The following is a 27,503-nucleotide window of genomic DNA, read 5'->3' on the forward strand; positions in this document are numbered from 1 at the left end:
CAAGCCACAGCTCTACTCCACCACCTGCTCCACCCTTAGCCCACTTCTGCCTTCATTCCCTCTCCACCTCCTGGCCAGCTCCGCCTCTAGCCCCAGCTCCGTCCCCAGCTCTGTCTTCAGCCAACAGGGGCAGCTCCAGGCCCCAGCACGCCAAACGTGTGCTTGGGGCAGCAAGCCACGGGGGACGCTCTGCCGGTTGCTGTGAGGGCTGCAAGCAGGCAGCCTTTGGCGGCACGCCTGCGGAGGGTCAGCTGGTCCCACGGCTCCGGTGGTCCCACGGCGCCTGCGGGAGGTCCACCGGAGATGCGGGACCGGCGACCGGCAGAGCACCCCCCTCGGCATGCTGCCATGCTTGGGGTGGCTAAATGTCTAGAGTCGCCCCTGTCAGCCAAGCTCCTCTGCTGAGGCAACTGTGCGTGAATGGAGTGGAGATGGACAGATTCCATAACTGGTAAGGGTGGGGGTGCAACAGAAAGTTTGGGCACCACTGTTCTAATTGGATTCCAAGGCACAATGGACTTTAATAGTGCTCAGGGATTGTACCATCCCAAGATATCCGTGTCCACAGGTGTGAATGTGGAGAGCCTAGACAAACACCTGAACACTGTCTGATGCAGCACCCCCTCTTGACATGGTCAACTCCATCGTGTTGGTGGAGGAAAGGTTCAGCATGACTAGTATGGATGCCAGTGACATAATGCTCAAGTACACCCTGAAGGAGCAATGGAATGGGTGGAGGGACTGTTTGACTGATGGGAAGGCACTGCCCCTTTCAGCACACCCTTGGACACATGCCCCTGGCAACCTACCTGGACCGATAGAGAACAGCTGGAGAAGCCCTACTCATTCTACCAGCCCTCTCCCAGACTCCATAGTGCCAAATGTCTTTGGCAAGAGGGTCCAACCCCTTCACTGAGGGACGGGGCTGTGTGGATTCCAGACTGCGCCTGGTCTCCTGTAATTCAGTCCAATATCCCCTGCTTGTGTTTCCTGTCACTGCTCCCTGTGCTGAGGGCTCACTGTCCCCATGTACCTTGGGGGGACGTGATAGGGTCCTGCCTTTTCCCCCCACATTTTGAACTCTGCTTACACCTCCTGTCCCAGTGCACTACCCAACACAGTCCCTCTGTCTCCCTTCCTGTCATATATCCCTGGCAGGGGGAGATTCATACTCCATCAGAGCTGCTGTAGGGCCCAGGGGCAGGGACTGTGCACCAGGCAACAGCATTGGATGGGCAGCTGGGGCAGGAAAAGCAGAGGGAAACAGGAAAATCTTTAAAAATGTAACTAGCAAGATCTGTGCATTTGGCATTGTACTGTCCATTGCCAGCTGTCTGTCTGACTCAGCTGTAAGCTAGTTAGCATCCAGCACAATGGGGCTCTGATTCTTGATTGCTTGGTAAGCTGGGTGGAAGCAAACAATATGTGTTTTACTATGGCTAATAGGAACAAAGAATGTAGGCCATACTTACAGGATGGGGGACTCTGTCCTGGGAAGAAGTGACTCTGAAAAAGATTTGGGGGGTTGTGGTGGATAATCAGCTGAACATGAGCTCCCAGTGCAATGCTGTGGCCAAAAATGCTAATACAATCTTTTGATGCATCAACTGGGGAATGTCAAGAAGGAGAACAGGCGCTGACTCCAAAGTGCCAGGGGGGATGCTTGACCCCTGGCTCTGCCCCAAGCCCCGCCCCTTCGTCCAAGGCCCCATCTTACCTCTTCCTGCCCAATTCTGCCCTCTCCCCCAAGCACTCTGCATCCTTGCTCCTCCCCCTTCCTCTCCAGAGCCTCCTGCCTGCACCCGCAAAACAACTGATCATGGCACTGGGGCACTGAGAGGGAGGGAGAGGTGCTGATTCATGGGGCCTGCTGGTGGGCGAGAAACATTGTAGAGGGGTGATGGGGGGAGCTGATAGGGGGATGCTGGTGGGTGTTCATCACCCACCATTTTTTCCCTGTGGGTGCTTCAGCCCTGGAGCACCCACAGAGTTGGCACTTATGGTAGAGAGATTATTTTACCTCTGTATTTTGGTACTGTTGGGACTGCTTCTAGAATACTGGGTCTAGTTCTGGTGGCAACAATTCAAGAAGGATGCTGATAAATTGGAAAGAGTTCAAAGAAGAGCCATGAGAATGATTAAAGGATTAGAACAGTGGTTCCAAAAATGGGGTCCCTGAACCCTCAGGGGTCCACCATGGGTTATGGAGGGTCCATCCATTGAGGAGTACTGCAGTGGGGCCGGAACATGCCTGAATGGTGTTCCAGTACTTTTACCACATTGAGGACACCATTTTGTTCTTAAAATGGCATCCTTCACACTGTGTGACTGTGACAGGGTGAAGTAGGCCTTGAAGCCCCCTGTTGGAGGCCACATGATTCTGCCACACCCAGCCCCACAAAAAGGCAGTGGAGAGGGTCCTCCAAGCTCCTTAGAGAGGCTGCGTGGGATGCAGCCAATCAGGAAAGAGGCTGCAGGTAGGAGCAAGTTGGGGTCCAGCAGGCCTGTATAAAAGAAGCTACAGGGTCAGAGTGAGTTTAGTCTGCTGGCAGGTACCAGGGGAGCAAGAGGTGCTCCTGGCTGGCTGCAGGAGCTGAAAGGGCCAAGGCAGGTAGTTGCTGGCAGGGATTGGGGTAGCAAGCAAGGAAGATGGTCCTGGCTAGCTGCTGGGATTTGAAAAAGACAAGGACCACGGGGAAGTAGCCCATGGAAATGCAATTAGTTAAAGGGACATGGTATATGGCTGCTACTTAGAGGGCCCTGGGTTGGGGCCTGGAGTAGTGGGCCAACCCAGGTCTCTCCCAGTAGCCACTGGGGAAGTGGCTGTGCCCAGAGAAAAGGGAGTTTAGACAGGCCCAGGGAAGGGACTGTACGTGGAACTGTTACCCATTACCCGCCCCGGAAGGAGTCTGAACTGAGATTGACCCAGCTGGAGAGCTGGGGATAGAGACTGACAAAGATTGTCCAGGGAGGAAGCCCCAGCGGTGCTTCTCCAACCCAGAGCAGGAACCTTGGCATGTAAGCTGTCCAACTAGGGTGCTGAGATGGGCCCTCTTTGTCAGACTTAGGACTGGAGCCTGGAGAGGGCTACAGAGATGTTTCCAATAGAGGGATATTGTGATAAGAGTTGGACTGTGAAGGGATTGAGCCCAGGAAGAACTGCAGGATGTTACTAAGGGCTCTGAGATAGGCACAGCTGGACAGTATACCTCGCAAGGGGTTTGTTTTGTTTAGTTTCGCACATGGACTGTGTGTGACTTGGTCAGAAGGCTGAGTCACAGAAGACCTGCCTGATGAGTGCAGCAGCAGATAGGGGGCACTGTGAGTGGAGGAAGTTGAGGAAAAACTGCAGGCATGAACACATTCGACTAGGGGTGCTTGCAAGAAGTGGGTGACATCCCATTATGGTGACTTTGCGTGCACCGTGTGTGAGAGGTCAGGCTGGTGAGGGCATTCTCATGCTGTTGGGGGCATTCTGGTAGAACCGTACTTGCTATTCAGGATTATACCTTTCACTTGAAGTGAAAATAATAATTGGATTGTTTACATTTGGTTCCTTTGGGAGTCTTATTTAATTACAGATTCTTTTTTTAAATAATAAACTAACTTATCTAATATAATAACATGAAGCTTATGAATAAAAAATGAAAAGCGTCTGGGAAATGTAGTCAGATGCCAAGGGGTCCTAGGCAGAAAAAAGGTTTGGGAACCATTGGATTAGCAAACTTGCCTTAGACTGAACTGCTTGAGTCCCTCACAATATTTAACTTAGCAAATGGAAAAGTAAGGGGTGACTTGATTATAATCTATATGTACCTTCATGGGGAACAAATATTTGAGTGGTTCCCTCAATCTAATAGGGGAAGGTATAATGTGCTCCAATGGTTGGAAACTGAAGATAGACCAATTCAGACTGGAAATAAGGTGTACATTTTTAATGGTGAGAGTAATTAACCATTGGAATAACTTATTGAGGATTGTAGTGGATTGTCTATCATTGACAATTTTTAAACTGAATGTTTTTCTAAAAGCTCTGCTCTAGGAATGATTTTGGGGAAGTCCTATAGCCTGTGTTATACAGAAGGTCAGACTAGATCAGGGGTCAGCAACATTTCAGAAGTGGTGTGCCGAATCTTAATTTATTCACTCTAATTTAAAGTTTCACGTGCTAATAATACATTTTAATGTTTTTAGCAGGTCTCTTTCTATAAGTCTATAATATATAACTAAACTATTGTTGTATGTAAAGTAAATAAGGTTTTTAAAATGTTTAAGAAGCTTCATTTAAAATTAAATTAAAATGAAGAGCTCCTTGGTCCAGTGGCCAAGACCCAGGCAGTGTGAGTGTCACTGAAAATCAGCTTGCATGCCGCCTTCGGCATGCATGCCATAGGTTGCCTACCCCTGGACTAGATGATCACAATGGCCCCTTGGAATCTATGATCATTCTGTATTCCCAAGGAACTATTTGAGACAAGTGACAGTACCAGGTCTTGGCTGCAGTCTTGAAGCAACAAGCTATGAGGATGAAGATTTAATATTTATATTACCCTAGCACCTAATCAGAACTGAGACCTGCAACATAGGTAAGTGACTGCGTAGAGCCCACAGACTTCAGCAGGGCTCATCACAGGCACAACTTCTACCTGCATGGAGCCCTATTGAAGTCAATGGGGTTCAGTTTGTGGGAACAAGTTGCAGGATTGAGGCCTAAGAAACCAGATGGATAAACAGGGCTGCATTTAAACAATCTGTCTGTGAATCACAAACAGTTAAAATGCACTTTAACAGATATAACTATTAGTCAGAGCTTAAATGGTAAATGATAAACAAGGGATTCTATCCTCTGCCTTACACTGTCTATTCATTTTCCTTTTAAAAAAGATATTCGGATTTCAGATAGTAATTCACAGACTTTTAGTAGGCCATTATCAAACTGTTTCATCCTCCCCTGACATCTTCATCAGCTGAACACAAGGATTTAAGATTTTTATCTCTATTTTTCATTCTACACTTTAGGTTAAATTTTGTCCTCATGCCTGTGAAATTTTACTGTGCACAGTGGGTGTAAATGAAATCAGAATTTGGTCCTGGAGTCCTATTTGGATGGCTGATGGTATCTAATCATAAATATAGTAATAATTAACACAATCAACTGATGTGAAACTGGAGTAAAAGGAGAATCAGTAAGTCAATTGAGGGTGACTGGATGCAGTTGAGATAAATACTGTACTGGAGCACTGGATCCTACATTCTCTGTTAAAACAAAAGTTCTGTGGTCTTCAAAATTGGGTTCAATGGGGAACATATGGATATAAAAACACTACTTTCCTGGGAAGTTTGGGCTTTCTCTCTCAGACATCTAAGAGGTTCCTTCCAAACCTACATTTCTATGATTATCATACAACTGGATGTCTAGCTGTATACAAAGCCCTGTATTGAATAAAGTGCATCTGACTGGGTATGTCTATACTACCCGCCGGATTGGCAGGTAGTGTTCAATGTATTGGGGATCGATTTATCGTTGCATATCTTAGTTCGAACCCCCTCACACCTGCTAGTGTAGCCCAGTCCTAAGAACGGACCAAGAAACATGCTCTACTGATGAAAACTTTTAAACAATGTTAATCTATTTTATTATCCTTTTTACCAGAAAAAGACAACAATGACTACAGAAAGCACTGATATCTTGTAATAAGTATTATTGTCTCTCTCAAGATGAAATGGCCCTAGGTCAAATCCTGTTTCCACTGATGTCAATTGCAATTTCCCCTCAAACTTAAACTGCAAAACTCCTGTTATTCCATTCATTGGTCTTTTATGAACTGAGATTGCCATTAAAATCCAATATTTTCTGTCTCAGTACAGAGATCAGGACATCCTGTGGCTGGCCTGGTGGCTTCATACCTGTTTGTGTTCACCTTAGGCATGTTGTCAGCAAATTGGTTTGATAGAGCAATTTTTGGCTCAGCTGGATGGCTCATCGCTGTCTGGCCCATTTTATTACTCATCTTCAAGGGTTAAAGTAAAGTGGACTTTATTGCTCCAAACACTTTGCACTCATTATTTGTTTCTGACTATTGGTGCCTCATTGGTGCCATGAATTCCTTTCAGATGTATTTCTTCAACTTGTCGATGGCTTCATATCATCACCACAAGGTGACACAACACATCACACCATGAAATGTCAAGACCTATCAGAATAATCACCAAAATTGATGAGTTCCTCCTCACATTTTGTTATGGTTAGCTAGAGCTTGTATGCTGTTGTTGCTTATAATCAACAAGTGAGACATTATGCTAGAGACAGCTTATCAGGTCTTGCTGCAAGGCGCGGACTGGTGACAAGAAGAGGAATAATTACCTGTAATCTATGATTGACAAGGCAGAATTTAGCACTCTTCACAGACAAAGCTTGCTGGAAAAAAATTGTCCTGGTAGGTTGACACTGACCTGAGATCATTCTGGAAAATGTCAGTATAGCTTGGTCTATATACTGGTAGCTATATCCTTGTTTATTTCCTACGAACAGAACAAGAACGAGAGAGATAGCAAGAAAGAGAACTGACGTGACAACAGAAGGTATACAGAAGGCAGGAAAGCTGAAATATGCTTGGACTTATCCATCTGCACATTTCATAAATGTATATTCAGAGCCCCAATCCACAGGGGAAAACCAAGCATTTTCTTTGCAAATTAAAAAGCTAAACACATTTCAAGAATTTGTGAATCACAAAAAAAGGAGCTTGTAAAAGAACGGTTGTGTTCCTTAAACTGAATTTATCTTTCTAGATTTTTTTTCTTTGTAATCTTCTAATTAAAGTCTTCCTAACATATGCCTTTTCTCAATAATCACAAAATGATATAATTGGTGTTACAGGGTTATCTATTACTGAATGCTTTCATTTTTTTTTTAAATTTAGCATCTCAGAAATAGCAAACTGGCTGTCCAGTTGGGGATTTGAAGTAGTCTCAGGTATATGAAATTTCACACAGGCAATCCAAACAGTGCTAAGCAACCTAATCCAGACAGAATCAGTTTGCATCTCTAACAATGGAAGATAAAATCAGAGAAGACTCTTTAATTCACAGAAAAATCAGGAAGTGGCTTTGTCTAATTTTGGCATGAAACAGTGTTCCTAGCCAAGTTGCTCACAGTTCACCATTTACTCTAAGCAAACTTTGGATGGGGAACAGGAACAAGACTAATTACATATTTGATCTCTCTTAAACTTCTGATATGCCACTCAATTAGCCAGACTAAGATGGGCTTTGGCAGTTCAGGTTAATCCTGATCTAATTTAAGGCCTCCAAAGCAAAATGAAGTTTTGATCTTTAGTAGATAATTTAGCATTTATTATAGAGGTTAAATAAGGAAGTGTAAAATGGCAAGGAAACAAAGTAGTGTTCTTTTGTTACTGCAGAAAGTAGGGCTGTCAGTTAATCGTGGTTAACTCATGCAAGTAACTAAAGAAAATTAATCATGATTAATTGCACTGTTAAACAGTAGAATACCAATTGAAATGAATTAACTATTTTTGGATGTTTTTCTACATTTTCAAATACATTGATTTGAATTAAAACACAGAATACAGAGTGTACACTGCTCACTTTCTATTATTTTATTACAAATATTTGCACTGTAAAAATGATAAACAAAAGAAATAGTACACCTCTACCCCGATATAACACTGTCCTTGGGAGCCAAAAAGTCTCACCGCTTTATAGGTGAGACTGCGTTATATCGGGTTTGGTCCGGTATGGCTCTTGCCAGTACGCCATGCTGGACTGGACCAGCTTCCCCAGTGGTGATTTAAAGGGCCCGGTGCTCCAGACATTGTGGAGAGCCCTGGTCCCTTTAAATCATCGCTGGAGCTCTGGCAGCAGGGCTCAGGCAGGGATTTAAAGGGCTGGGGCTCCCCACAGCGGCCAGAGCCCCAGGCCTTTTAAATCACCACCAGAGCTCTGGCAGCTGGGCTCAGGCGATGATTTAAAGGGCTCCTGGCACCACATGAATTCAGATATAACGCGGTAAAGCAGTGGGAATTGGGTGGTGCTTTAAAGGGCTCAGGGCTCCCCGCTGCTTTACCGTGTTATAGCTGAATTTGTGCTATGTCAGGTCACATTCTATCAGGGTAGAGGTGTATTTTTCAATTCATCTCATACAAGTACTGTAGTGCAATCTCTTTGTCATGAAAGTGCAACAAATGTAGATTTTTTTGTTACATAACTGCACTCAAAAACAAAACAATGTAAATTTTTAAAGCCTACAACTCCACTCAGTCCTACTTCTTATTCAGCCAATCACCAAGACAAATATTTTTTTTACAATTATGGGAGATAATGCTGCTGGCTTCTTATTTACAATGTCACCCAAAAGCGAGAACAGGCATTTGCATGGCACTTTTGTTGCCAGCATTGCAAGGTATTTACATGCTAGATATGCTAAACATTCATATGCCTCTTCATGCTTTGGCCATCATTCCAGAGGACATGCTTCCATGCTGATGATGCTTGTTAAAAAAATAATGTGTTAATTAAATTTGTGATTGAAGTCCTTGGGGGAGAATTGTAAGTCTGTGGCTCTGTTCTACCCACATTCTGCCATATATTTCATATTATATCAGTCTCAGATGATGACCCAGCACATGTTGTTCATTTTAAGAACACTTTCACAGTGGATTTGACAAAACACAAAGAAGGTACCAATGTGAGATTTCTAAAAATAACGACAGCACTCAACCCAAGGTTTAAGAATCTGAAATGCCTTCCAAAATCTCAGAGGGACACGGTGTGGAGCATGTTTTCGGAAGTCTTAAAAGAGCAACACTCTGATGTGGAAACTACAGAACATGAATCATCAAAAAAGAAAATCAACTTTCTGCTGGTGACCTCTGACTCAGATGAGGAAAGTGAACATGCATCAGTCTGCACTGCATTGGATAGTTATTGAGCAGAACCCGTCATCCACATGGATACATGTCCTCTGGAATGGTGGTTGAAGATGAAGGGACATACGAATCTTTAGCACATCTGGAACATAAATATCTTGCAACGCTGATGACAACAGTACCATGTGAATATCTGTTATCACTTTCAAGTGACATTGTAAATAAGAAGCAGGCAACATTATCTCCTGCAAATGTAAACAGACTTGTTTGTCTGAGTGATTGGCTGAAGAAGAAGTAGGACTGAGTGCACTTGTAGGTGCTAAAGTTTACATTTCTTTATTTTTGAATGCAGGTTTGTTTTTTTTTTACATAATTTTATGTTTGTAAGTTCAACTTTCATGATTGAGATTGCATTACAGTCCTTGTATGAAGTGAAAATAAAAATAAAGCAAGCACTGTACACTTTGTATTCTGTGTTGTAATTGAAATCAATATATTTGAAAATTTAGAAAACATCCAAAATATTTAAATAAATGGTATTCTATTATTGTTTAATAACGCAATTAATCACAATTATGTTTTTAATGGCTTGACAGCACTAACCAAAAAAGATGGGAAATTATTACAAATGGACTTCAGAACTGTCTAAAATATGAAAAACATACAGTCTTGCTAATGCAGAGAAAAAGACTTATTGCTTGCTTTAGGCAGCTCTTACATTTATTCTTAACAAGTTTATTCAACCTAGCAGTATTTTTGCATGCCCTAGTCTTCTGTTGATTCCACTCAGCTTGTTAATGTCAGCTGAGCAAAAAAACATTAATTACAAAGGCAGAGTGCATGTGATTTTTGGAAGATTTCTCTAAAGTAACATAAATATTATATCTGTCAGATAATCAAAGGGTTTTAGGAACTAGAAAGGATTCCCAGGAAATTCAAGTTAGTGCGTCCTCTGGAACTGTTATGATGCTTATTACCCTATGTGCTAAATTCTCAAAGATCACATTAGATTTGATTTTTAGATTATACAGGTAGACAGTTCAACCCTTACTAATACTGCTTCAGAGCAGGGGAGGGGGTTAATGAGGGATGTTGGACTAGATGATCTCTTGAGGTCCCTTTCAGCCCTACATATCTATAATTCTGAGATCATTATACAAAGGGACTACTGGTGTAAATGCTCACCAGCATGAATAAGGGTTACACAGCATAGCTGCAAATTAATATAAATGAAAGAATTCTCATGGTACATAGAGATGAGTAACTCCAGTTTCATGGGGAATTTGGTGACCTGTACATATAGCAGGTATTTTATTACCCTGTAGCGAATGGAATGCTCACTGGATTCAGTCATTTGCTCCCACAGATCTTATTAGAATATGGCTAAAAAAATATTAAGCACTAACTCCAGATGGATAATTTCAGTTCTTGGGATTCTGGTAACCTCTGTGAATGGAAGATATTTTACTACTTTTTATTACCCATGACATCTGACATTCTCACCCAAACTAGTGAGAATCCTGTTGCTGCATTCCGAACAAGCAGAAAGGAACAGAAAAGAACTACAAAGAGGCCTGTGAAGAGGTAATTACAATATTCAAATCTTTTGTCAGGTCTAAAATATGGCTTTCTAAGGAAAAGGCATGATCAAAACTGATGCCAAGATATTGAACTTGACTACCTCTGAATGAATCATCTTAACAAGTGGGGATATGAAGGCTGAGTGAGCATTCTTGTGTACACAACCAAAATGAATAAGACTTCTCTCTCCCCTAATCGAGAAAGAAGTTGTTGGTAATATCATTCAAGCTTTCGTCCGAAACAGAGACTGAACGTAGTGGGTCCAGCATGCAAGAAACATTATGTATTGTAAGCAAATTGTATCTAGTTGTGATGGGGTGTCCTATAAGCTGCACCTGGAGGAAAGACAGGGCACACTAAGGCCTAATTGGCCGATGAAGCCCATCTGGGGGAGGAGATGGGCTGGGTTTATAAAGCCAGGCAGGAGAAGGGGGCTGCAGGGAAGTAGACTGCAGTCATTCCCTGGGAGAAAGGAGGTATCTTTGAGGCTACTGGGATCAATTTATAGTTACTTCTGAGGTGTGTGTACGGAAACAGGAACTGTAGGATAAAGTCCAGGGAAGAAGAAACAAGTTCTGAGAGAAAGCAGACCACTGTTGCCAGGTACAGGGTCCCAGGATTGGAAACCAGAGTAGTGACCAGACCTGGGTTCCCCTACTAGCCACTGGGGAAGTTGCACCATCAGGGCAGCACTGGAGATGACTGCCTGAGACCATTTGTGAGGAAGAACTTTGAGATCCCCCAGAAGGGGAAAACACATAGTGACCTGGCTGGAGGGCCAAATCATGAAGAGGAGGCTGCAGTTCCTGGAAAGAGAGAGGGTGTGCCGAGAAAGAAAAAGACAGAGTGCAACTGCCAGAAGGGGCATTGGCCTGGCAGAGCTAATCCCCAGAACTGCTAGGAGTCAGTGCCATCCAGTGGTGAGCAGAACTGTCCGTCACACTAGTGTTTGGAAATAAGCTAACCATGAGGTTTCATATATCTATTGAATAACGTGAGAGTAGGGAAGACTCTTGATGGATCTTGGCACAGTTTCAGGACAACTGCACCTATGTTCCCCCTTTGAGGTCCACCCACTTTAGGCTTCTGGCTCCCAGCTATCACTGGGCAGAGACTTATATCTTACTCCATCCTGACTGGGGATTTTAAGTCTGCATAGCTCCTTGCCTTATGCTGATATCCCCAGCAAGCCAGACTGCCTAAAAGTCTCTGCACTTTGCTTTCTCTCTGAGGGATACGACCACAGTATTGCCAGCAGTTGTAAGTTACCACACAGCTCCTTCTAAGCAAGCGCATTCTCAAAGTAAGGGCATGGTAGATAAAACATATTAAAATAATAACAGAACCTAGACACAGGCTAGAAAGCTTATTGGGGTAGTCCCCAACTCCATCCAAGGACTCTGGTATGTTTTAATCCTTCAAAAACCACAACTGGATTTTCCCATGGTTACAAGTTCATCTGTCTTAGATCCAGAACCAGAATAGAGGCAGATCAGCCATTTCTTTATACATTTTGGGTCTTTGATCTTGGCCTTCTGTAATGGGTATTGTAGCAGGCAATGACACTCTCCTCAGGGCAGCTGGGATTTTGCGCAACAGGAGTTGGGGAATTTGCATTAACTTCTCTCTAGGAATTCCCCAGGAAATCCACTTAACATGTGTTGTCTCAAAAGTTCATACTTGTCCGACACATTTTCAATCTATTCTTTTGAACTCCCAGATTTCACAAATGTCATATCTCCCTGCTACAGAGGCTGCATACAATCCTGGCTCACAATGATACATAAACATAATACAATAAGGTCCTCCAAAGATATTGCAAGAAATTTCCATATGTGTCACATACATCACATTTCAAGTTCTGCAATCATGTCACAATTATCTATTACCAGTGACAGACTATTTTCTAGGTATGACTTGAAACAGTGGAGGTCAGTTCCAAACACTTTCAGCATTTTTTCAGTGAAGCAACAAATCATATTCATCACTATCTAAAGCAGTGGTTCTCAAAGCCAGTCTGCTGCTTTTTCAGGGAAAGCCCCTGGTATGCCAGGCTGGTTTGTTTACCTGTCACATCCGCAGGTTCGGCTGATCACTGCTCCCACTGGCCGTGGTTCGCAGCTCCAGGCCAATGGGGGCAGTGGGAAGCAGCAGCCAGCACATCCCTCAGCCCATTACACTTCCCACAGCTCCCATTGGCCCGGAGCGGCAAACTGTGGCCAGTGGGAACTGCAATCGGCCAAACCTGCGGACGTGGCAGGTAAACAAACCAGCCTGGCCCGTCAGGGGCTTTCCCTGAACAAGCGGCAGACTGGTTTTGAGACCCACTGATCTAAAGCTCCTGAGAAGTTCAGCGTGAACAAAATTGCCATCTGATCCCAGTCTAAAACAAGATCAATGATAAGCACATTTTCAACTCCAAAAGATGGCTGAAGCTCATACTGGAACTCTCTCAGAATTTCATTTTTGTACAAATGCACCTGGAATTGAAACAGCAGTGACCATCCCATCACCTTCCCTAAAAAGAGGAGGTATAGATAAGGCAGCAATCCAAAGTCAACAGAACATTTCTCATGGGGATGATAGAGAAACCATGCCAGTGCACAGTCACATATCAAAATAAATGTATTATGCCACATCACCACAGGAACATTGTGATAAATGAAGAGTAGGGGTGGCTCCCTTTTATGGACACCCAGCCAACCAGTTAACTACAAAATCCCTGTTAGTAGTTATTCTCTACTTGCTTTACCTGTAAAGGTTAAAAAAGCCCATAGGTAAAAGGAAGGGAGTGGGCACTTGACCAATGAGAGGGCTAGAACTTTTTAAAATTAGGAAAAAAAAACTTTCCCTTGGTCTGTTTGTCTGTTCTCCAGAGAGAGGAGACACAGAGCAGCAATGCTGTAAGATGCTAAACCAAGTATGAAAAATCATCAGCTCATACCTAGGAATTACTTATCTGAGCCCCAGATATGTAAGTAGGTCAGGGAATGTCTAGGAAGATGCGATTAGTGTTATTTCTTTTGTTTCTTATTAGCTTATGGACTCCTCTGTGCTAACCCCAAATGCTTTTGTTTTGCTGATAACCATTAAGTTGGACCTCAACAAAACCATTCTTGATGCTTAATTATTATATTTGCTTTTTTAAAATCAAGCAATAGCCTAAGTTCCAGATGTCTTTTCTTTCTTTTTGTTTTTAATAAAGTTTACCTTTTTTTAAAAACAGAATTGGATTTTTGGTGTCTTAAGAGGTTTGTGCATATGTTGTTTCATTAACTGATGGCAACAGCTGATTTCCTTTGTTTCCTTTCTCGGCTCTTCCCTGGATGGCGGGTGAAAGGGATTGAGGATGCCCCACAGGGACGAATTCCCAAGTGCACCTTTCTGGGCTCTCAAAGGGGTTTTTTGCATTTGGGTGGTGGCAGCATCTACCCATCCAAGGTCAGAGAGAAGCTGTAACCTTGGGAGCTTAATACAAGCCTGGAGTGGCCAGGATTAATTTTTAGAATCCTTGCGGGCCCCCACCTTCTGCACTCGAAGTGCCGGAGTGGGAAATCAGCCTTGACAAACGTGCACGTAGAAAATTCACTGTTTCACTTTTTGATATATTTTCTATATGTATCATCATCACTGGTGGTTGTTTTCTGTCAGGGCTGAATCTAGTGGAAGTGAGTTAAAAATGGTTCCGATGATAAATCTCAGTGTCACTAATCCTTTGTTTGATTGTATGCATATAGCTGTGTTCCCAAGATGATACCAGAATTACCCAAGAAAGCGGAGCCCACAAAGTGCCACAAACTTAATCGCTACTGCTCTGCAACTGCAGGTTGGCACTTGCAAAATGTATGACCAATACTCATGTAACTTCATAAGGTACATTCAGAATTTTGCCTTAAGGTCAAACATCTTTAAACATTATCTAGGATTAGGGTGACCAGATGTCCCATTTTTAAAGGGACAGTCCTGTACTTAAGCCCTCCTGCAGGTGTTCCTACTTTTTTCTTAAAAACAGGCAAATTGTCCTGCTTTTTCTGTCTTCTCCCATTAGTATTGGTGCTCCTGCTGTTGGCTGAATCCCTACTCACCAGATGTCCACCCACCAGTGGTGAGTGTAGGAGTCCAGTAGCTGATGATGGGGGTGGGTGTGCAAGCACGGTGGCAGGGTAAAGCTACAGAGCATGGGGCCAGCTGCTCCCTCTGCTAGTTTTTCAGCATAGCCCCTAGTGCACGCCGGTTCTTGGTTAGCAGGGTCCTGCCCCACCATCCTGTTTTCAGCAAGCAATGGCTGCATGCTGTGAGATGCGGTGGCTGGTGATGCAGGCAGGCACCAGGTGGCGGCCTATTATGTGTCTCCTCTGCTGCTCACTCATCGGTCCTTTATGTGCTCCAGCTATTGCTGTCCTCTCCCTGCTTTGCCCCTTAACTCCCCTCAGCCCCGCTGCTCCTCCATACCCGCCCAGTGGGGCACATCCCACTCTCAGTGCTGTGCGGAGAACCAGCCCCTGGTCAGAGTGCTCAGCTCACCAACAGCCTGGTAGGCTCCTTCCTTCCCCCACTGCCTCTGGCTGGGCTGACACCCCAGGAAATCCCAAGACCCTCTGGCCCAGGGTGCTGGCCAGGAGGAGCCAAGCCCTGCACATGCCAGAGCCCCGCACAGCGCTGGCATGGGGAAGCCTCTCCGCCCCTCAGCTCAGCTCTGGAGTGGCAGGGGAAGAAATGATTTCCAACCTGTTCACACCCCGACCCTGCAGGATCCACAGCAGTGATCTGGGCAGGGGCTTAGTACTCTCTTCATATGCCCCCCTGCTCCCACCCTGGGTCCACCTCTGTCCCCTAGGCACCTTCCCCAGCTGAGCCACCTCTTTTGCCAGGTTAGCTGAAGACCATGTGGTCGGGTTCCCTGGGCCCTGGTGCACAATGCGTCTTTAGGGCTTAACCTCTTCATGCCGGTGCTGTAGCTGGGGGACAGGAGGCGTCTGGGTTGTGTTGGTGGCCAGCAGTAGCCTGGAGAAGGTAACTGCCTTTTGACACTGTGTGGGCAGGAAGGGACAAGGGGTTTCCAGTCAGAGGGGAGCTGGGTGAGAGGGTGGGGGCAGGGGAGAGATGAGTTCTGCAGAGACACAGGCCAGGTCTCATCCCTTCCCCCCCCCCACCCCGCACAATGCCAAAAAGTTGCTACTGGCCACATTCTGGCAAAAATCTAGGGAGGGAGGCATGTGACTCTGCGTGTCACCTTACATGTTTCCTCGGGAAGATGCAGGCGCCAGGTACCAGGAGAAGCAGGTCCATCCTGGGGCCCAGCCAGGCATGGAGGGCAGAGAGTGCCAGGTAGGGAGGGTTGTGTCGACTGGTCATCCTGCCTGTGTGAGGGAGGTGTACGGGAGTATGTGTGTTCATGTCTCCCTGTGTGAACCTTAAAGCCTTAAAGATAAGAACATAAATAAAAAGAATCCAACTATGCAGTATTTCTTTGTAACGGGTTCAGTCAACTTGATGTTAATTTGAATGTTTGTACTGCATAGTTCTGATTGCTGTTGGACTCGCTTGAATATGAGTAATTTTACCAGGTGTCCCTTATTCAGCATAGGGAAATATGATCACTCTACCTAGGATGCACAGATAGCAGTAATCAGAGGTATGTTAATTAGCCTAACATCTCAGAGCACTGTAGCAAAAGAGGTGTTCATCTCAATAACAACATATTATCTGGCAAAATACGACATGGTGAACGCCTCAAAATAACTTAGCTCTCATACTATATACAGCTGAAAAGCAACAGTCTTAAAAAACAGTACTGAGTTCAATTAAACTTCAAACAGGGTAGGATTTTTAGTGAGGCTTCCATATGTGCATGCTCAACTTTCCACATGCATACACCCTTATGCTCCCTGATTTGATCTGCACGCAGGTGACAGTGTACAAAGTGGGCAGGCAGGGAGAGGCGAACACACTCCTGTGGAGGACAAAGGTTAGAAATCAGCCTTTTACTGAAGTAGCTGGGACAGTATAAGGGAGTGAGTAGTGGACCCAGGCTGGATTCCTACAAAGGACCAGGCCTTATATCAAATTCTCTCAGCAGTTCTGTATGTAACAACAGGCTGGATTCTGACCTTATTTACTTCTGTTTCACATCCGTGCACCTCCATTGACTACAATGGTGTGAATGGTATGGCCCAACATCTTTTTCTGCGTAAGTTATTCCATCAAAAGCACTATTTTCCTTAGACCCACTTGTGCCCTGCTAGCATTGTGTGTGTCCTACATGCTCTCTTTACACTTCCAGATCCTGAAAGCTTGTGGTAAGACTTCAGCATTGTTGTAAACACCACGTTGAACCTTGATATTGCTAAAGGAGTCAAAGTAACAAAGAGAGTTAAATGCCTGTTTGATAGCTGAAGTGTATTATGATTATGGTGGTTATTGTGCCAGCAAATGAAGACCATTTAATGAACAGTGAAAGGAAAAGCTAAGGTGTTTGGCATTTCTAATACTTCTTATTCTATACTTGACTTGCCCACCATCTAGTGTTTACTCTGAGGATACACTAAATAACGCTGCAGGAAGCAGAAACAGTAAAACTATATAGTACATGAAAATACACTGTAAAGCTGATGTGAAAAAATAAATACAAGATGATACCCTTAACATTTTGCTTTAAGGAGGATATGGAGCCTGACAATACTGACAGTGATTAAATAGATTGAAAGATTGATCTGAGACGTGCAGGGGGAAATCCAGATATTGAGAACATGCACCTGCCTGCCAGATGTGTGCCACGGCAACTAGGCCAAAAAAAAATAAAAATCCCTCTTAACTCTCAAGTTTCAGGTTTAAATACTTTAACTAACTATTCTCAAACTTGAGAAGTTTAAAGTGAATGAGGCGATTAAATTATTTTAAATCAGACTTCCAAATCAAATCTCTCTCATACACCCCTTCACAATTCCGGCTTTTGTCTGTTATATCAAGCATCCTTAACAAATATGGCACACTAGTGTATGCTTGTAGAACGGTACCCAGACCAATCTTTTGGTTTTGTAGGGACCTTCCATATTGCACCTCCTTTGTTGTATACATTAGAGCATGTGTTTCTAGATCTCTGCTTTAAGAAAGTGTGACAGCAGCCTTACAATTATAGTGTACACTGCAAATTTTATAGCTTTACCTGTACCAGTTATATGGGTTTCTATGTCCCTGCAACTATGAGTAGGCATTCAGTGCAAATGAATATGGACTACTGTCATAAACAGATAGTAGGAGTTAATAGAACAGAAGTACTTTATATTTCTTTTGACTGTAAAGGGCTAACCAGTTCAGTGAGCCTGGCTGTCACCTGACCAGAGGACCAATCAGGGGACAGGATACTTTCAAATCTTGAGGGAGGGAAGTTGTTGTAGCTGCTGTTGTTTTTGGTTGTGATTCTCTCTGAGGTTCTGAGAGTGACCAGACGTGCAACCAGGTCTCCAATCTCTTCGATACAGGCTCTTATAGTTCAAAATAGTTAGTCCTCGTAGTTAAGGCGAGTAGCTTATTTTGTTTTCTTTATTTGCAATGTGCATTTGGCTGGAAGGAGTTTAATTGTGTATTTGGCTTGGAAGGAGTTCAATTTGTATTTGCTGAAAGGATTTTAATTTGTATACTTAAGCTGGGAGGGTATTCCCAGTGTCCTATAGCTGAAAAACCCTGTACCTAATCCATCTTAAATTTACAACAATAATTTTAATTGTTTCTCTTCTTTAATTAAAAGCTTTTCTTGTTTAAGAACCTGATTGTTTTTTTTATCTGGTGAGACCCCAGGGGACTGGGTCTGGATCCACCAGGGAATTGTGGAGAGAGAAAGGAGGGAAGGGGGAGAGAAGGGTTAATTTTCTCTCTTGGTTAGGATTACTTTCTCCTCAGGAGAATCTGGGAGGGGGAAAGAGAAGGAGGAGGAAGGTGAATTTTCCTCTCTGTTTTTAATTCAAGGAGTTTGAATCACAGTGATCTTCCAGGGTAACCCAGGGAGGGGAAGCCTAGGAGAGGCAATGGTGGGGGAAAGGGTTTACTTTCCTTGTGTTAAGATCCAGAGGGTCTGGGTCTTGGGGGTTCCCCGGGCAAGGTTTTGGGGGGACCAGAGTGTACCAGGCACTGGAATTCCCGGTTGGTGGCAGTGCTACAGGTTCTAAGCTGGTAATCAAGCTTAGAGGAATTCATGCTGGTACCCCATCTTTTGGACGCTAAGGTTCAGAGTGAGGAATTGTACCATGAGATCTACAAAAATTAGATCCCACAAAAAATGATATAGGTTTTAAGAACAACTAAGTCCCACTATTCATTGTTTGTGGCTGACTCAAAGTTGGTATTCCCTGAGATGAATACCATGCTCAAATTTTGCATGGGGTATGCCTCTGGAGGGGCAGAGGTTGGGTGCATGACCAGTCAGAACTTCTGGTCTCTCTTTTCCCACGTGTATAGCTGGAACATTTCCAATGCCACTCCCTAGCATCCTCCACTGCCTTGCCACAACTATCTAATGCACCACATGGCTACTTTTCAAAAACTTTATCAGAAGCATTCCTTGCTGACCAATGCCCAAACACTAAGCATTCATCCTGGCCTCCATTCTAAGTAAAGGAGGAGGAAATGGTGTCATCACCAGAAAGCTTCTAGGAGTTCTCCTCCAGGATTTATATGATTTTGACTTCTCCTCCTCCAATACCTCTGGTTCCCCAAAAGCTCCCAGAATTCCTTTCAAAATCTCCCAGTAAACGAGCAGAAGCGATACTTCTCAAAGCCACACTTCAAATGAGTGCTTGAGATTGGTGAGGAACTGAATTGGCATTGGCTAGTTTACTGAAAATCAACTGACAAAATGTTCTGTTTTTGTTGCAAAATATTTAACAAGAATGCAAATTGTTACTTGTGCTTTCCAGGTACAATTACTGGCATAACTTAGCTGATGCTCTGAAGCAACATGAAAAGTAACCTGGCCATTTTATGGCCTACTCCAAATGGATGGAGGTTGAGTCCAGGTTCAAGCTGAATAAATGCATAGACACAGAAAATCAATATATTATTAATGCAGAAACCCATTATTGGAGGAACATGCTCGAGCGTCTGATCTCAATTACCCTCTTCCTTGCAGAGAATAATTTGGCTTTCCAGAACTTGTTGGATAAGTTGTTGACTAACCATAATGGTAATTTCCTTGGTTTGATAGAACTTCTTGGCACATATGATGATGTCATGCATAAACACTATGTTGAGTAGTTTGTAAAGAATTTATGGACAACAATTTAAAAAGAATTGATTGACCTTATGGCAAGGAAAATGCTTGATAACATAATGATGTGGCTTGGCAAAGAAAAATACAACAAGGACAAGGACAAGTGCAGAGTCCTGCACTTAGGACGGAAGAATCCCACGCACTGCTACAGACTAAGGACCGAATGGCTAGGCAGCATTTCTGCAGAAAAGGACCTAGGGATTATAGTGAATGAGAAGCTAATAGCATTTTGGGTTGTAAAAGTAGGGGCATTGCCAGCAGATTGAAGGACGTGATCTTTCCCCTCTATTTGACATTAGTGAGGCCTCATCTGGAGTACTGTGTCCAGTTTTGGGCCCCACACTACAAGAAGGATGTGGAAAAATTGGAGTGAGTCCAACGGAGGGCAACAAAAATGATTAGGGGGCTGGAGCACTTGACGTATGAGGACAAGATGAGGGAACAAGGATTGTTTAGTCTGCAGAAGAGAAGAATGAGAGCAGATTTGATAGCTGCTTTCAACTATTGAAAGAGGGTTCCAAAGAGGATGGATCTTGACTGTTCTCAATGATACCAGATGACAGAACAAGGAGTAATGGTCTCAAATTGCAATGGGGAAGGTTTAGGTTGGATAGTAGGAAAAACTTTTTCACTCAGAGAGTGGTGAAGCACTGGAATAGGTTACCTGGGGAGGTGGTGGAATCTCCTTCCTTAGAGGTTTTTAAGGTGAGGCTTGACAGAGCCCTGGCTGAGATGATTTAGTTGGGGATTGGTCCTGCTTTGGGCAGGGGGTTGAACTAGATCAGGATTTCTCAAACAAGGTTCACTGCTTGTGTAGGGAAAGCCCCTGGAGGGCTGGGCCAGTGTGTTTACCTGTTCCCTCTGCGGCAGACAGTACATCCCTTGGCCCTTGCCACTTCCAGCAGCTCCCATTGCTCTGCAGTAGCGATTCGAGGCCAGTGGGAGCCACGATTGGCCAGACCTGTGGACAGGGCAGGTAAACACGCCGGCCTGGACTGCCAGGGGATTTCCCTACACAAGCAGCGACCCCTGTTTGAGAAACCCTGGACTAGATGACCTCCTGAGGTCCCTTCCAACCCTGATATTCTATGATTCTATGAAAGTACTACACCATAATAATAGACTGCACTCCTGACATTAGTAAGATTTGTTGACGACGAGGATGGCTGTATCCAAGTAAAGGAACACGTTATCTATTTCTGGTCTGTGGCTGACTCTACTGGAAAAGGCCTAGCCGAACTGTTTATGAATATTCTGAATGAGAATAAAATAAAGCTGCAGGACTGCTGTGGCCAAGGCTATGACAACGGCATAAACATGAAGGGAAGAAACAGCGAGGTCCAGGCAAGGATCTTTGCATTGAATCCAAGAGCTTTCTTTATGACTTGTGGCTGCCATTTCCTCAACCTGGTTGTATCAGATAAAGCAGCATCTTCTTTAGATTCAGTAGCTCTCTTCGGAATACTGCAAATAATATATGTCCTGTTTTCAGCATCAACTATCAGGTTGAAGATCCTCACGGACAATGTTACAAATCTGACCTTGAAGTCACTAAGTGACACTCACTGGGAGAGCCGCCTTGACAGTGGGGTACCAAGTGACTGATGTTAATGATGCCCTGCTGGCATTGGCACAGTCGAGTAAAGCTGAGGCAAGAATCTGACATGAGGTGCAAAGCCTGGCAAACCAGATCACTGACTTAAAATTTCTGATCTTAATTGTGCTTTGGCATGATATCCTGTTCCAAGTAAATGTTGTAAGAAAGATGCTACACTCAGTTGATGGACATCACGACCACTACTACTTTGATGAGAACTGCCTTGATTTCATTGTGGCCTAAAGAGATAACAGATTTGAAGATGCCATCACTGCTGCCAAAGAAATAGCAGAAAACTTAGGAGTTGAGCCTGTCTTCAAGGAAACTTGTATTCATTGGAAGTAGAGACAGTTTGGTTCTTAGGGCAGAGATAAGATGATGGGAAGCTCGGAATTAAAATTCAAGAAGGTGTTTTTTTGCTCGCTCATTGACACTGTTGGGATGTCCATTGAAGAAAATTTTGGACAAATGAAGCACCATGAAAAGACCTGGGTTTTTTCGTATGACCTTAGTAAGCTACCACTGGACAGAAAAATACTCTTGAACAATTATACAGACCTTCACCGGATGCTGACATGTGGGGAATGTTCGGACGACAATGATAAAACCCTCTATGGTGAATTAGACAACATCCGTCACATTTTGCAACACGGGATGCACTCACCACTCTAAGTTCTCCAGTTCATTCATGATGCAGAACTTTTCCTAATGTGTGGATAGCTTTGAAGATTCTGCTCATGCTTCTGGTCACAGCCACAAGTGGTGAGCACGGTGTTTTGAAGCTCAGGCTTATTAAAACATATCTTTGATTGATGATGGCTGATGAGATACTGACATTGCTTGCTATTTTATCATTTGAAAATGCCACTGGCCAGTCTTTGGATCTCTCTGACGCTGTGCTTCAGTTTGTGAGGGCAAAGGCAAGAAAAGTGACCTTTTGAACTCAAGGACTAGGATTAACATTCTAAGGCTGTCACCTACTGTAATGCTATTTAATACTGATGCATCCAGTGTTGGTGTGCAGTTCAATTTCTTGATGTTAGTACATTTCAGTTATTCTTAAAATTAAAAAGTTTCTGTGAGCATACAGGAAACAATTTTTTTTATTTATGTATTACATACAGATTTACTGATCCTAGCATGCAAACTTATTGTCTTATATGTCAGGGATAAATCATGCATGCAAATCATGCATCCAACTAGTGAAATCGGCTACAAATGCAATAAAAATAAGGTATTCAAAAGTTTAACAAATGGAGAGGGGGCGCTGAAGACGCTTTTCACTTGGGGCGCCATTTGGTCTAGGGCTGGCCCTGTTCACAATGAACCAGTTATGTATCAGATGTATTCCTTTTGTTTGTGAATTGTCCATGAACAGATTGAAACTATTCAATGTGGGCAGGTCTAGGAAAATAATACATGTTTTAAAATGTGTCCGCAAACACATTTCAGTTAACATGATTTCAAACAGGACTTTACACTAGTGTAGATGGGCTTGTTCACTGGTTTTGATTAACCTCAGGGTACCACCATATTAACGGGGGAAATGAAAGTGAAAGTCTCCACTCCGACGTCTGAATGTCTGAATTTTTGATCTCAGGGCAACAAATGTTCCCTTCTGAAGCTAGACTATAATTATGTGAGCCAAAATATAAAGTAATAATCATGCAGTCTACAATAAATGGGGAATTACAGAAACTCATAAAATATAGTAGGCCACTTCTTGACAGTATCAGACAGATGAATGGATAAGGAGATTTCCTCCCCCTCGCTCTCCCCGACTTTTCCATCTGATCTAAATATATCAACTAAGTGACAATGTGGTGTGCAGAACTAGAAAAGTCCAGCCAATCAGGGATCTCACAGAATGTTATGTGACTTCTACCATGTGACTTTTACCCCAACAAACTACTACTGAACTGAGAATAAACAGTGAATAGCAGCCTGTTCAACAAAGTAGGCTGGAGACAGCTTTTGTAAAATCTTGTTGTTTGAAGATTGGTTGTGTAAAAATAAAACCAGGGGTTGTTCAGCTCTGTGTTTTCTGTTATCTGAGCCATCAAAGCTTACAGGGCATTGGGGGAAAGGGTTTTGGTTTTGTCCCATCCGTAAAAAAAGTGTTTGTAAAAAGCTTCCACAGAGAGCTTTCAGACACAAATGGAATTCAAGCAAATCATTGTTAGCACATTAGTCATAGTTCAAACTTGAATCAGTGCTGATTTTGGGTACTTTTGTGTTCAAGCTGAACAGTTTTTATATCTCTTCGACAGAGCATTGTGCTCTGTGATAGTTGCCAACATTTCAAACAATTTTCCTGGGAAAATTTTTTGAAGAAGTATGGATCTGGGAACTGCCAGGGATAGTTAGGGGAACGGTAAAGGAGTGGTGAGTAGGTGAGCGCCTGGGAGAGGCAGGATGAGATGGTTGTTGACGAGGGAGGGAGTTGGGGAAATTATAGGGAGTTCAGTGGGCTGAGGGGGATGGAGGAAGGAAGTAGTTCACAAGATTGCGGAGGTAGGAAGGAGGTCATTGGATCTGGGGAAACAGAAGTGAGAAGTGAGGTGGGAGGTTTACATATCTCACAGTCTGGGCTAGGGCCTGGTGGGCTTTGTCTTGACTAGGAATAGTGATCGAGTTTAGGTCATACTTCACTAACACATTATAACTTGACCTCCTAAACTGAAACTAATGATGTTACCCTGTATCTGCACTAGGAAGAGTGGTTGAATTTAGGTCAGGCTTCGCTAGCTCAAGTTAGCTAAACCCAGCTTAATCTAGATCTTTCCCCTAATGTAGAGAAAGCTAGAGATGCTTTGTAGTGTCGGTCACCTCCTTTCCAGTAAAACAAGTAGTGGTTTGGGTCCAGAAGGGGAGCTGCTAGCTGTGGGAGTGCGGGAGAAAGGGATCCAGGGTTAGAAGTGCCTTAAACCACTAATTTCCTTGCAAGGAGGAGAGAAGGAGCCACTCCTTAGCATCATCTCACTGCTGGGTCTGGGCCAACAACTGATTTACTGGGAGGGGATGGCCTGTAGGGAGCTGAGCAGCTGTAGTCATACTTGATATTGACCAGGACATCAGTTTCCTAGGACTGGTAGCAAATACTCAGGATTATCCTAGGCAAAGTGGGGTTATTGACAGGTATGAACCAAGTGACTGATTTCTTATAATTAACAGGCCCCAAAGAACAAATTCTGTTGTCAAAATGGCTCTTTTCTTTCTTTTTTCCTGCTCTGCTCTTGTGCCTTTTGTCACTCTCTAGTGAGTCCTTCTGGCTGATGCAAGAAACGACATTGAAATAGGCTCCAGAAGGAGACAGGTCCATCGTTTCTTAGCCTGAGGGCTTTCCAGCTTGAGTAAACATGCCTGTATCAGCTCTGATCAAGCTAGCACACTAAAAATAGAAGTGTAGCCATGGGGGCATGAGTGGCAGTCGGTGATCCTGTCTGAAACCCAAGTGCATACCTAGGGTTTCAGACAGGATCACAAAAAGAGAGAGAGAGAGATTTTGGGCGGCTAGTCCTTTGGGGAACAGGAAAGAAAGAGGGAAAATGTGTATCTGTCATAAAGCTAAGTGTCATTGTATCCTATGTTTTTGAAAAGAGAGGGGAAATACATATGGAGAACTACAAAATCAAATTCAGAGGCCAATTCTTTGCTTGATATAGGTGGCAAGAATAGATCTAGTAGGGCCCAGTACCACGGCCCCTACAGGTTTATTATTCCCACAGACACCAAAGAGTCCAATTTTGCCATCCTTCCAGAGGAAAAACTCCCAGTAGGCGAGCAGGATCAAGGAAGCAGTTGTGGCTGTGTGATTCAGGGGCCAGTTCTATACTAGTCCCAGCTTTGTGTAGATTAGAACAGGCTTGAGGATTTTCACATCCAACCCTGAGCAGGGTATCACTGGTCACAGCGGTTCACTCCAGCCATGCCCCTTGTGCCCTCCTCCCGGTAGACTAAAAGGGATGGTGTGCAAGCTGCCTATACCAACTCACTCACACAGTGTTACCAGTACCACAGAATAGAAGAGATATTTTGGGCAATTTTTAAAAAAAAACCTGTCAGTTTACAACTCCTTTGAGCTACTGGCACACGTAAAAACCCTCATGCATTCAGACGGAAAACAGTCATATTGAAATGATTAAAGCAAGCAAGAGAGAGAGAGACTTATCTGAGAAACCCACAGCAGGTTACGGATGAGCTAGCATATATAGTATTTACCATAGTATAACTCACTCAAGACTTACTGTCTTAATGAGTGACAATAGCATAGCTGGAAAACATCTGCCTTGGAAAAGAATACATCAGCTGCTTTCTGCTTGAAAAATGTTGATATAGTATTACGTTATGTCAGCCATGCATATCGTATTGTGGTATGAAATGTCATCAGTGGCAAAAAGTTAGAGAGTACATTTTCATTTCTAAATTCTGTGGGCCAGATTCTGATATTTTCCCACATGTTGAATAGCACTGAACTGAATGAACAGCCTCATTTAACTCTCATTGTGTTGTAAGTTTCTACTTAGCATGAGTAAGGGTGGCAGATTCTGGCCCTATGAATTAGATCCAAGCAGAGCTGATATTTTTCATCAAGAGCGTTTAAGAAAAAAGATATATAAAAACTAGAAATGTAATTGGCTTTTATACTCTCATACCAGAATAGACACAAGAAAAATGGAGAGAATAATTTAATAAAGATTGTTTTAATGTAGAATTGAAGGAAATCTGCTGTATTAGTTCACTTTGCTATTTATATAGCTGTTCACTTTTCCTTTTCATGTTTTGTCATGCATGTTTTGGCTGGCATGATTACAATATATTCCTAATCCCTAGAACAGCATTTTTCCCATCACAGCCAACAGCAGCTGCAGCTGAACAAGTTTATCAGCACTCCCACCTGTGTTTTTGTCATGGGCAGCCAATGATGCCATAACTTCTCATGTCCCTCCCATTACTAATTTGTAGGACACAAATCTTCCCTCAAAGATAGTCGGGTTTTCCATTTTAATCAAAGGAAGTTAGAAGCCTAAATACTTTTGACAATCTGGACCTAAATGTTTTATTTTTTCGTCTAGTTTCAAGGAAATAAATCCCAAGACCTAAAAGATGAAGACGTTTCCTTACTAACACAGGGCTTGATCTAATGGAAAGACTCCAATGGGCTTTGGATCAGGTCCATGGAAACTGTAAGAAAGAGATTAATTATTCCCAGCTAGGGTTGAGCTCTACAAAAAAATGTTTAGAAGTAACATCTAGTTGTCTACTCACACTTCTAAAGAAGTGACTATTTTTCATTGAAAGGAGAATTGCTATACTGTTCCCACTTGGATTTGTCATTTTACTTGACACAAACGCATTGCTGGAGTAAAAAGTCTATACAATGTTAATGGTTTATTTTCTGGCTTTGAATGCAGATCTAGAAATGGGAAAAAGTTAGCTTTTTGGGCATCTTGAATATTAACAATAATTCCATTTGTTCAGTAGTTATGCTTTGTCATTACATATGTGAACATTTTCATTCTTATTATAAGAGTGATCTTTAGCCAAGGAATTATCTAATGGAGCAGCTGGTATGCTTATTGGGTTAACTGTGAACCTAGTCTAAGTTCACAGTTCAGACAGCTCTGGCTTGTCTTTCTTCTTTTTTTATTTTTAATTTTATATAGAGAATTGAAATCTAAGTTACTTCCCCCGCCCCATCACTGTACTCATCAAGTATTATAGCAAATACAATAAATCTCGTAAGATGAATATAAGAATCTGTGTACCCGATGTGATATTAACTTTCATTTTAAATTAGAGTTTTGGGTTATTTGTTATAACCAAATAATTTTTTCATTAATATCCCACATATTTTTAAATCATATTTTTCATACACTTACAAAGATCTGTTCTTAGAAAACTACAGTCTCAACTAGAAAAGTGAGCAGACTTTTATTATCTTCTTCGTTCCAGAAGGGGAATCTACCAGCATGTATAGAGGACTAAGCAGAGTTTAGTTATAGTTTATGGTCTTTTCTGTCTCTTAGCAAAATCATGTACTGTTTACAACTGTATCCATTGTATGCAGGTGCATTGTGAGAAAATGAACCACTGCTGAAGCCATATTATGGACACTTAGTTACAAGTGATCCAGCCACATAGCAAGAAATTAACAATGCTGCATTTG

The sequence above is a fragment of the Chelonoidis abingdonii genome, chromosome 2, assembly GCF_003597395.2.
Source record: "Chelonoidis abingdonii isolate Lonesome George chromosome 2, CheloAbing_2.0, whole genome shotgun sequence".
Classification (NCBI taxonomy): Eukaryota; Metazoa; Chordata; order Testudines; family Testudinidae; genus Chelonoidis; species Chelonoidis abingdonii.